Below are 12,718 nucleotides of genomic sequence, written 5' to 3' on the forward strand. Positions count from 1 at the left end.
CATATCTCCACAATCTCATAAGGGCCAATGTAACGGGGAGCCAACTTGCCTTTTACTCCAAACCATTGTACTCCTTTGGTCGGGGAGACTCGAAGATACACATGATCACCAAGGTCGAACTGCAGGGGTCTCCTCCGCCGATCGGAATAACTCCTTTGCCGAGATTGGGCAGCCTTGAGATTGGCTTGAATTACCCTCACTTGCTCTTCGGCCTCTGTCACTAAGTCAGGGCCATAAACCTGTCGTTCTCCTGCTTGGGACCAGTTCAAGGGCGTCCTACATCTCCGGCCATACAGGGCTTCAAACGGTGCCATCTTCAAACTGGCCTCGTAGCTGTTATTGTAGGAGAATTCTGCCAAGGGCAAGCACTTGTCCCAATTCTTGGCATAGTGGATGACACAAGCTCTTAACATGTCTTCGAGGATTTGATTGACTCTCTTGGTTTGGCCATCGGTTTGAGGATGATATGTTGAGCTACGGATGAGCTTGGTGCCCATGGATGCTTGTAGCTGTTCCCAAAAGCGTGCCACAAACTGAACTCCTCGATCAGAGATGATGGTCTTGGGTACACCGTGTAAGGAAACTATGCGGTCGAGGTACAACTCTGCATACTGCTTGATTGTGTGGGTGGTGCGGACAGGAAGGAAGTGGGCGGTCTTGGTCAAACGGTCCACTATAACCCAGATGGAATCATATCGCTGTGATGTAAGGGGCAATCCAACTATGAAGTCCATGCTGATGTCTTCCCATTTCCAGGAGGGAATAGGTAGTGGCTGAAGGGTACCTACTACCTTTAGATGGCTGGCCTTGACACATTGACAGGTGTCACATTCTGAAACATACCGGGCGATTTCCGGTTTCATTCCACTCCACCAAAAGGTTTGACAGAGATCATGGTACATCTTATTACTACCAGGATGGATTGAGAACTTGGAGAGATGAGCTTCGTCTAGGATTTGCTTCCGCAGCTCAGGGTCGGCTGGTACAATTAGTCGGTTTTCATAATGCACACCTCCAGTTTCGTCCTGCCGGAATTGCTTATATCCTTCATCCTTTACTGAGATCTTCCGGATGATCCGCCTTATTTCCTCATCCTTTACTTGTGCTGACCGGATTTGGTCTTCCAAAACTGAGTCAAGGGTGATGTGGCTGAGGGTTCCATGGGGAATAATCTCCAAACTGAGTTTTCCCATCTCGTGACACAGAGTCTTGGTGAAAGCTGTTACCAACAAGCAGTTGCAATGGTGCTTGCAACTAAGGGCATCGGCCACCACATTGGCTTTGCCGGGATGATAGTGAACTTCCAAATCATAGTCCTTTATCAACTCCAACCATCTTCTCTGGCGCATATTGAGGTCGGCTTGAGTAAAGATGTACTTGAGGCTCTTGTGGTCGGTATAGATGTGGCAATGGGTTCCCATCAGATAGTGTCTCCATATCTTCAAGGCATGTATCACTGCTGCTAGCTCAAGGTCATGGGTTGGGTAGCTCAGCTCATGAGGTCGTAATGCTCGTGAGGCATAGGAAATGACTCAGTTGTCTTGCATAAGAACACACTCAAGTCCAGTGCCGGAGGCGTCACAGTACACATCAAACGGCCTAGAAGGGTCGGGCTGAGCCAAAACTGGGGCGGTGGTCAGCAGGTACTTCAGGGTCTTGAAGGCTTCTTCACACTTGTCGTCCCACACGAATTTGACCTCCTTTTTTAACAACTCTGTCATCAGCTTAGCTATCTTAGAGAAATCCGGTATGAAGCGCCAATAGTAGCCTGCCAGTCCCAGGAAACTTCTGATCTGGTGCACTGAGGCAGGAGGCTTCCATTCTATGACTTCCTGCACCTTACTGGGGTCGACGGCTATACCATCCTTGGAGATAGTGTGTCCCAAAAACTTGACACTATCTAACCAAAACTCACACTTGGAGAACTTGGCATAGAGTTGGTGATGTCTCAGCCGTTGGAGAACTACATGAAGATGAGCGGCATGTTCTTCTTCACTCTTCGAGTAACTAGGATATCATCAATGAACACCACTACAAACTTGTCCAGCTCGGGCATGAACACCGAGTTCATGAGATACATGAAATAGGCGGGTGCATTGGTGAGTCCAAAGGACATGACCAGGTACTCGTATAGCCCATACCTCGTGGAGAAGGCTGTCTTGGGTATGTCGCAGGCTCGGATCTTGATTTGGTGATAACCAGAACGAAGATCGATCTTGGAGAACACTTTTGCTCCGGCTAACTGATCAAACAAGACATCAATGTGTGGCAGTGGGTACTTGTTCTTGACGGTCACAGCATTGAGGGGTCGGTAATCCACACACATACGTAGATTGCCATCCTTCTTCTTCACAAACAGGGCAGGGCAACCCCAAGATGATGTGCTAGGTCGGATGAAGCCTTTTTCCAACAGATCATGCAACTGGGTCTTCAACTCAGCTAGCTCAGCGGGTGGCATCCGATAGGGTCTTTAGATATTGGTGCGGTGCCAGGGATCAACTCTATGGAAAACTCCACTTCTCTATCAGGGGGAATACCAGGCAAGTCTTCTGGAAACACGTCAGGGTACTCACAGATAACAGGGAGGCCTTCTAGACGGGCTCCCGATAGAGGGTATGCACAAGGAAGTGCAAACTCATGATGTGTTAAGGATAGGATAGAACTGCCATGGAAGGGTGAGCTGATGTAGAGAGATCGGGCTGCTGTATCTAGAACCACATGATGTCGGGCCATCCAATCCATACCAAGGATGACATCTATGCCTTCTAGATCAAGGATGATATGGTTTTCCTTGAAGAGGGTCGGGCCTAGCTGGAGAGGTACAAGAGTAACAATCTGATCCGATGTTATCTTCCCTCCAGGAGTGGCGATCACATAAGGTTCCTTAGTGTGACCGACATCCAGCTCACATCTTTCCCTAGCCTTACTCCCGATAAAGCTATGAGAGGCTCCCGAATCAAACAATACAACAACAGCTTCATTTAAAACAAGGAAAGTACCCGTCATTACTGGCGCACCTTCGGGGAGCTCGGTCAAGCTGGTGTAGTTGAGTCGGCCTTGTCGGACTTGCACCTTGGGTCTTCTTCCTCTATTTGCCAGGGGGTTCTGACTTTGCTGTGGATGCTTGTTCCTGGGGCAGTCCTTTGCAAAATGCCCTTCATTGCCGCAGGTAAAACAGCGGCTACTAGCTGCAGGGCAAGGTGGTGCTGGTGGGGTCGGCCGGGGCACCTGCGGTTGGAAGCCTAGAAAACGGGGCGCTGCTGCTTGTGGGGGTCGGGCAATCCACCTTCCTGACTGCTGGGGTCGGCCGGGGGCTTGTGGAGGAACGATCCGGAACCTTCGGGTGGGCTGACTCGGAAAGGCCACGGAGGCTTTCCTCTTCTAGTCGGCTTTGAGAGCTTGCATGCAATCCTCTTGAGAGATGGCCAGATTGACCAACTCATTGTAGGTGTCCACCTTGATGGGGTTCAACCTTTCCCTGAGCTCCAAGCTCAGTCCCCGGCGGAATCGGTCCCGCTTCTTTTCATCCGTGTCCGCATGGTAGCCGGCATAACGGCACAGGTCGTTGAAAGCTTGAGCGTAGTGCAGCACATCTCGGGTTCCTTGGGTAAGGCCCAGGAACTCGTTGAGCTTGCGCTCCAAGAGACCTTCCGGAATGTGATGCGCTTTGAATGCTGTCTTGAACTCATTCCAGCTGACCACATGGCCAGCCGGCAGCATGGCATGGTAGTGATCCCACCAAAGCCGTGCGGAGCCACGCAGCTGTTGAGCTGCAAACCGAGCCTTGCTGTTGTCGGGGCATGGGGCGGTGAGAAGCTCAAACTTGGATTTGATCGTACGAACCCAGGAGTCAGCGTCGAGCGGTTCTTGTGTCTTTTGGAACAAAGGGGGCTGTGTCCCCAAAAAGTCTTCATAGCGAGCCACATGCGGCTGCTGCTGAGCCCTTCCACCATGGGGCTGCTGCTGTTGTCCTTGTACCAGATGCCTTAGCAGCTCAGTTTGAGTTGCTAGGATTGCCTCCAGTGGAGATGAGGGCAGGGGTGGGGGAAGATCCTGTCGCTGCTCGCTACTGCCGGGCACAGAACCAGACCTGGTGCGATGCGCCATATGCAAGAGTTAGCGTTCCATTAAATTCATAACCTTAGAAGCGCTCCAACAGATGGAACGTACAAGTTAAATTCTCCAATGCAACTCTTGCCGAGAATGCAACACACGTCTTCATAAGGGAAATACACTTTTCTCATCCTCTTATTAGATAATAGTTATCTTAACTTTGTACTCAACTTCGGGCGAATCATGTCCTACCCAGACTCCTCTAATCCAACTCAAGCCAAGGGGTCGGGCTAGGCGATCTTCCCGAGAAAAAGGGTCGGCAACGATCCACACTTAAAAAGGTCGGACGAGGCGGAAACTGCCTCGAAGGGTCGGCGCACCCAATCTCACGAACCGGGGTCGGCCAACTGAACAGACTCCCAGGAAATAGCGTGTGGTCGTGGTGTAACTCACTTAGCTTAGCATTTCAACACCTTGCAAGAGTTAAAGGCCAGGCACCAGAATTAACTTTATATACAGCGGTGTTCCAACACAGGGAGTACTCGACTCAAGGCTAACCTATTACAATCTTTCCAAAATTTAGGCTGCCGAGGAGTACAACCAAAGAATGATTCCCTGAGAACTCTCAATCTACAAATGGACACTATGAGTAGGAGAAGGGGCGCCATCTTCTTCGATATCCATGCTGGACGCTCCTTCGTCCTCCTCAGGGTCCTCTTGAGCTTCGAGTTGCATGTTGAGGGCATGCATATCATCGAGCTCAGCTTGATGCTCCTCCAAATGAGCATTGGCAACCGCCAGCTCCATTTCTATCTCCATCTTCTCCTCCGACAGCTCTATCATGCCGTCCACTAGGTCGGCGACTTCTCCCTCGAGCTCGGAGATCCGGTCTTGCATGTCGTGGATCTGGATACCCCGTTGGATAAGCTGGTAGGTTTGGCCTACCATATCTCTTCTAGCTGACTGGAGGTACCCGTGAGCATCCGCTGCGGTCCGGGCGAAGAGGGTCATAGCTCTCCCTTGAAGCTCGATCAGCCGGTGAAGGGCTGCCATGCACCTGACATTGGTGGAGATGGTGACCATGGCGTACGTGGTGGCTAGCACCTCAATATTCCCGACGCGGTCGAGCCATGCCGGGTCCAGCCGGTTCCTAGCGGGGAATAGGCCGATCGGGTCAAGCGTGATCTCCAGGGGATGCAACTGGCAGAACTGGGTGAGAAGCTGGAGGGCGGCAGACTCCCAAGTGTCCTTCGGAGCAAGGCCATAGGCTGATATGCCGAAAGAGGGCCAGTCGGGCCGCACAGGGGGAGGAGGTACCACCGCCTGCACCTGGCACGTCTGGATGCCCTGTTCCAGATATAGCCGTCCGGCGTACAAGGGTGGGGACTGGTACCCAAACCACTTCAACGTGTCCCACAGAATCGTGGGAAAACCCTCGAAATGCAGACATGTCGACTGGAAAGTACCATCTGCTCCAAATAGAACATGCCCGGGGACAGCCATCTGGAACCAAGAAACCAAAACCACGTGAGATAGACTCCAAGGGTCAGGGGTCGGACAGAGAAGCATTCGGCTTTAACCGAGAGCAACTGGAAGAAACTAGAAATCCTTAGAACCGAAAAGAACTCCTCCGAACAAGGTTGCTTTTGAGAAGGAAATCTTACAGCTTTCTGGTTATGACGCATGCACGGTCTACCTTACTCTTAACCAAAAACAACTGCTCGAAACTTGGGTCTTACGCGGTTAGTGCCGGTGACAAGGCAACAATTATGTCTCTCCCTATAGTAGCTAGTCGGGTTTTACAACATCTCCTAAACGAACGCGGTTAGTGTACCTGCAAAAAACACCAACACATGAACCTTTCGTGCCAGCACCCACGAAAGCGTTCCCAAACATTACCGCTCACTATAGGAGCGGCACCCATGCGTTTAAGGCTGCATGGACAGCACTCAACCGTGGAAATAGGTTCCCTTTGAATAGAACCATACAACCCTTCGCATACTCGCGATGCGGAATCAGCACACGTATAGTAGACGTGGCGAGTCAACCGTGCTGATAGGTTCGTTGGAATCGAACTGTACCAACCTTCGTATGGAGTACATACGGAACCTGCGCATGTGTGATAGACGTGGGCGAGAACAACCATGATGATAGGGTCCTTTGAATAGAACTCCCTACCAACCTTCGCATGCTCGTGATGCGGAACTCGGCACACGTATGATAGACGTGGCGAAGTGCTGGAAGGGTTAGCAAGATAACCAAGTAAAATATTAGTCACCTAAAACAACCCCAAAATCCCCTAGGGCCTCTGTACTAAAGCCATCCTTAACGATCGTACGAGATTTTTCAAAAAGTTTCTTGCAACTTTTATCTTTTCAAAGAAATGTTAGGGCTTGTTGTATTCCCTGTACTGCTAAACCTGCTCTGATACCAGCTGTGGCGGATCCACTTCGGATCTACCGGGTTAGACATGTTTTAGCCACCTAATATGCGACGCTCATGCCTAAGCCGAGTAAACATGAAGTGCCGTCGGATTTTCCTCCGATTTAACCACTTGAACAGGACCGATTTAGCAGACTCACATGAAGGTGAGCGGTTCCAGAGAGTACAACAAGTCCACCCATGTTAACAAATTAACCACTAGATTTAGTTGCAAAAGAACATCAGAGTTTTACAAGTTTTCGGAACACAACAGAAGGTAAAACACTAGCGGAAGCAATCATCGGGGTCGGATGTCCTGGTGAGGCCAGCCGGGACATCACTGATCCCTCTCCTCGCCGTCCGAGGAGGGATCACACTCGATCGTCCAGCCCGGCGGGAGCTGGGGCGGCCAAGCGCCAGCAAGAGAGGGGTCGGGGGCAGCAACTTCACCTGAAAAATAGGAGCCACAACAAGGCTGAGCTACTAAGCTCAACAAGACTTAACCGATAGGAGTAAAACTACTCCACACTTCTAGACATGCGGGGCTTTCTGGCTGAGGGGTTTGCTTGCCAAAAGCACTAAGTAAAACCCTATTCTCAAGTTTTAGTTCCGATTCTAAGTTCTTTAACCAGTCTAGGTTTTTTTTTCAACCTATTCTAAGCAATCATAGAGCCAAACAAGGTATGTATATCAACAAAACCATGTCATTATCAGATTCCTCTTTTACTCAGGGTGACATAGTGATCAAGCAATCTCAAACCGTGAGAGGCAGACGAATCGACTCGAATTCTTAAACCATGCATGGTGAACCTAGCCTCACGACATCCACGTACCCGGAGGTCGCTTCCTGTGTCGGCCTTCCCCATCAATCCCCTAACCCGTGTCGGGCCCATTTCCTTTGGTGCAAGGTTCCACAGACCCGACCTCTGCCGTTCTGTGACCACGCAGGCCACCACGTGCGACATCCAGTAGGGGAAACTCCGTTCCAAGAACAATGGGGCGACCGCTCACGTTTAGGTTCAATCCGGTACTAGGCTTCCTCAGCCCATACTAAGTATGAGGCTAGTACTTTCAAACACTTGATCATGAATACCACCACTGTCGGGCCTTAGCAAGTTTTCATAGACAGACGGGGCAACCATCCGTCCACCAAAGAGTTACCAAACCCTACCCCGTCCATCGTCCTTATAGTTATAATAGAAAGGTAGGCATGCAACTCCTACAACTCGCGAGTGACAGGAAATCACTCGGCTTTTACCGCCTTCTAGTTAAGCAAGGCAACTACTCGGTCCAACAGCTAGTGCTCAGATCATGGGGATAACTAAGTCATGCATCTAGGGTTTCAAACAACTCCTATACGTAAATGCACAAACATATTGCAGAAGGCATGCGCAAGTTTGGAAAACAACGCAGGGTTTTCATGCAACCGGGGCTTGCCTTCGAGCAAAGAGGAAGAGAACTGCTCGACTTCGGGGGCGACTTCGGCTTCAGCGGGTAGGAGCTCAGCTACAGCGTCGTCTTCTGGCACCGGGTGTAGCTCGTAGAAGCCGTTGGCGAGGCGTAGCTCTACACGAATGCAATGCAAGAGTTAGCATAGAGTTAGCATAGACGGTTTTTTTCAACAGCAGCACTTGCTCGCCTGAGCCCAGAAACTCGCGACAAGGAGCAGGAGGGTGGGGAGGTTCAAGAGAGCTGGTGAAGATTAAGAGGCAAGGGTCGGAAAGGAACTTATGATCTGATCCTTGAACTAGAGGATGTGGTATACTAGGGATCCTCCGACGCGAGCGCTGAAGGGTTCCTAAGTTTTACACATACACCCTCGGGTTGAAGAAAAGATCACAGCCGGGCCCTCGGGCGAGGCGAATAAGGGTCGGCGGAACAGATAGGGTCGGGCGAGACGGAACCGGGGTCGGGCGGATAAGAGGGGTCGGGCGAAGCGGACAAGGGTCGGCAGCTTACCTTCTTTCTACAAGGAAGGCTTGGGGTCGGGAAGAAGCAGACTTGGGCGGAGGGACTAAGGCTTTGAACAACGGCGAAGACTGGCAGTGCTCCGGCGGCGGTGCTTCTTGTGGGTTACAAGTAAGCTTTTACACAGCACGGAGGAGCAAGCGGCTGGGTTGCTTGGAGAAAACGGAGGGGAGCTGAGAGGAGAGTTCCTCAAGAACTTTAGGGTGAGGTGCTAGGAGCTTGAGCAGGGGCAAGAGAAAGGCTGAAGGCAACAATGGCAGAGGGAACTCCGGCGGGCTTGTGCATTCCTTTATATAGCTGGTGGAACGGGGAAGGGAAGCGGCGCGGGAGAGAGAAGGGGAGCAGCGCGAAGGCCGGGGAGAAGCAATGGAGTGCTCTGCCGGGGCGGCAATTGAGCGAAGAGGGCGGTGGTGCAGGACTCGGGGATGACGCCAGCGATCATTGGGTTCTGGCGTCAGGGCGGCGCAGGAGCGGGTATGCCGGTGGTTGAGATTTGGCGGAGGCGGGCGTCGTCGTGCGGAAGATTTGATAGAAGCGACCGGTTTAACGGCGCTAGAATCGAGGGCGCACAGGTGAAAAGACATGCAGCCGCGGGCGCGTGGGTGAGCGCGGAGCAACAGATTGTCGGGCGGCTTCTGGCAGGGTGGGGGAAAAGGAGCTGTCGCTGCCGTGGCCAGGGTTGGCGATGGAGGAATCGTCGTGTAGCGGAGACCAGGCGGCGTGACTGAGCTCGAAGTGACGGAAAAGATGGGCGACATCGAGCTCTGCGGCCGGGATCTGGCGGTGTGATGATGGGCGCGGGAGGCGAGGCACTGCAGAAAGGTTGCAGAGGGGCTTCCTCCGCCATTGGGGAAGGGGGCGCGAGGATCCATTCGGTCGCGAGCCAGAGACAAAACTGAGCGGCGGGCGTCGGAGAAGATGAGCCACGTGGCGGGGAAACTCTGAAGCGGGCATGCAACTCCAGTGCGCTTGTCGCGGAAGATCTAGGGGAAAAAGATCTCGCGGGTCCACCGGGCGGATAGAACGGATGTTTGAGGAAGACTTAAAAGGATCCGACGGTGAGCGGGGTTTGCCGGGGTCGGGATTGGAGCGAAGCGGGGAGGGGTCGGGTCTTAGGGGTCGGAACCGGGCGGAAGGCTGAGCACTCAGGCGCGGCAAAACAAGGCAGAAGATCAGGGCTAGGATTAAGGTTAACCCGGAAGATTAGGGTCCGGTCGTCACACTACGACTTCGTCTTCTGGCACCAGGTGCAGCTCGTACATGCCGTCGGCGAGGTTCAGCTCTACACGAAATGCAATGCAAGGGTGAGACACTTAGACGGTGATTTAACAGCAGTTGCAGCAATTTAGCCCAAAAACTATAGGAAAACTATAGGAAAAGGTGTGAAACCCACTTTATTGGATTCTACTCAGAACGAGGATTCCAACCCAAGTGATTTCACATTTTTTCAATTATTCCTCGATTGAGGTGTAGTTTCCAAGCTTCTGTTGATTTCGGACAAGTTAAAAAGAGTCGGATCGGGGAAAAACTTATGATCTGACCCTTAGACTTAAGAAAAAACTACACCGGGACCCTCAGATTTAACATAGAGAAGTCCCCAGAATTTTACACAGATACCCTCAGCCAAAAGAAAAAACGCACAACCGAGCCCTCGGGCGAGGCGGACAGCACTCGGGCGAGTCGGGCGAGGCGGACAGGGGTCGGGCGAGACGGATAGGGGTCGGCAGCTTACCTTCGGTCCCACTGACGAGGTCTCGGGGTCGGGAAGAAACAGGCCGAGGCGGAACGGTGGAAGGCGGCAAGGTCCGGCGGTGCTCCGATGGCGGTGGTGCTTCTGGTGGACAACAAGCAAGCTCTAGGACTGCGCGAAAGGATGAAGAAGTGGCTGGTGGTGTCGGCAAGGCAGGATGTTGGGCGGAAGGGGGAGCTCCTCAGAGAGCTCAGTCGGCAGCGCTAGAGCGTGAAGCACAGGAGTGTGCGATGACAAGTGCGGTGGAAAGGAACAGAGCAAGCAGTGCGGCAAAGGTGGTGGTAGCGAAGGGAACTCCGGTAAGAGGCTTCGGTACCCATTTTATAGCTGCGCTGTGTTGCTCGGAGCAAGGAAACGAGCTCGAGCGGGCACGAGGATAAGATCGAGGGAGAAAACGTGCTCTGTCGCGGCGGAGATTGGTCGGCGCCTCCATTGGCCAGAGAAGCGGAGCTCCGAGGACAGGATCCTCCGGCACTGGGCAAGGGAGATAGCGTCAGGCAAATGCGGTTTTGCCGGGCAGAAGGATTGGCGAGGTTGAGCGTGTGCCTGGTTGCATCAAGCACAGGATTGGGTGCGGTGGCTCAACCGATGTGTGGCAGTGGCGTACAGGAGGGAGGGAGGGACACTGCAGGCGAGGGCGCTGCAGGCAAGGTGACCGGGCGAGCGGTGTGACGCGAGCATGCGCGGAACTTGCGGCGCTGCTGGGGTACGCTACTGGCGAGGCGGGGAGAAGAGTTGTCACTACCTGCGCGGTGGTTGATGGAGACGCTAGCGTCGCGGGGCACGCGCGGCAACGCGACTGAGGGGTGACGGGAGGGCCGAAAGGCGTTGGGGCACGGGGCTGGGGATTTGGGTGAGACGGATGAGCGTTAGAGGCGAGGTGGTACCGGTGCGGCAGCGGCCAGTCTTCAGTCGCAGAGTGGCCGGGGCGACAGCGGACTATGGGCAGTGTGCATGGTGCGGCCGGTGAGGCCTCGGGCGAGGTGAGACGGGGCAGAGGGGTCTGCAGGGCGCCTCTGCGCACGACTGGGAAAGAGACGTGCTGATCTCTCTTGTCGCGGCTGTGCACTGGGCAAGGTGGTGCTCACCAGCGAGGTCACGCCACGCGGCGGCGGCTCTCTGTGGCGCGGCGCAAGCGCACTCTGGCTGACAGATCCGCGAGATCCTTTGCCGGGCCCATCTTCCAGCCTCTTGGTCTCCCAATTTTCAAACTGCACCATGTTGGCTCCCTTTTCAAGAGTTGTAGTACACAAGCTAAGGTCCAACTTTTGTAATTTGACCGAGTTCAGAAACATGGTGGATTTAGAGATTCAAAGCTCCAAAGTTTGGAGGAACACCGGTTTCAGGACTTAGGGAAAAACGGCGGTTTTGATGGTTTTCAGGGATCGGGGCTGATTTGAGCTGCAAATTTGGGAAGCTTCGAAGGTGAATTGGACCAAGGTCCAATTAACAAAGTTGTTGTAGGAACTTCATTCTCCAACTTCTACAAAGGGTTTTCTTGATGTTCTGTTCAACTTTCCAAAGATAAACCCGCTCTAAGGCGCCAGGTTGGGATGATTTTCCAGACTTAGCCAGAATGGCTAAAGGAGGCTGAGTTTACCAAACCATGGAACTTGTCTTAAGATTAAAACTCGACTGATTTAAACTAGGTCGTTACAGCCTACCTCCCTTAAAAAGAATCTCGTCCCGAGATTCGGGTGCAAAGACAACTAGTGGGGCTGGTGGGTCTTACCTCCATGGCTGAAAAGAAAACCTCTGAAGTGCTTATTCAGATATTCCTCTGTTTCCCATGTTGCTTCATCTTTCGTGTGGTTACTCCACTGAATCTTATACATCTTCACAACTTGTCGCCGGGTGTACCTCTCTTTATGATCGAGAACTTTGGCAGGGTATTTTGCATAGGATAAGTCAGGTTCAAAGTCAAGTTGTTCCTGCTCCAAGACTTCGGTCAGGACTCGGACACATTTCTTCAGTTGAGAGATGTGGAAGACGTCATGAATAGCTAAGAGCTGTTCGGATAGTTGGATCTGGTAAGCAACGGGTCCGCATAATTCCACAATCTCATAAGGACCAATGTAACGGGGCGCCAATTTTCCCTTTACTCCAAACTGTTGCACTCCTTTGGTCGGGGAGACTCGGAGGTATACATGATCACCAATGTCAAACTGCAGGGGTCTCCTCCTTTTGTCGGAATAGCCCTTTTGTCGAGATTGGGCTACCTTAAGATTGGCTTGAATCACCTTAACTTGCTCTTCGGCTTCTACTACTAGATCAGGACCATAAGTTTGTCTTTCCCCAACTTGTGACCAATTTAAGGGGTTCCAACACCTCCGACCATACAAGGCCTCGAATGGTGCCATCTTCAAGCTAGCCTGGTAGTTGTTATTGTAAGAAAACTCTGCTAACGGCAGACACTTATCCCAGTTCTTGTCATAATGGATCACACAAGCTCGTAGCATATCTTCTAGGATTTGATTCACTCTCTCTGTTTGGCCATCTGTCTGAGGGTGATATGTTGAGCTACGT

Source organism: Setaria italica, chromosome III, assembly GCF_000263155.2.
Source record: "Setaria italica strain Yugu1 chromosome III, Setaria_italica_v2.0, whole genome shotgun sequence".
Lineage (NCBI taxonomy): Eukaryota > Viridiplantae > Streptophyta > Magnoliopsida > Poales > Poaceae > Setaria > Setaria italica.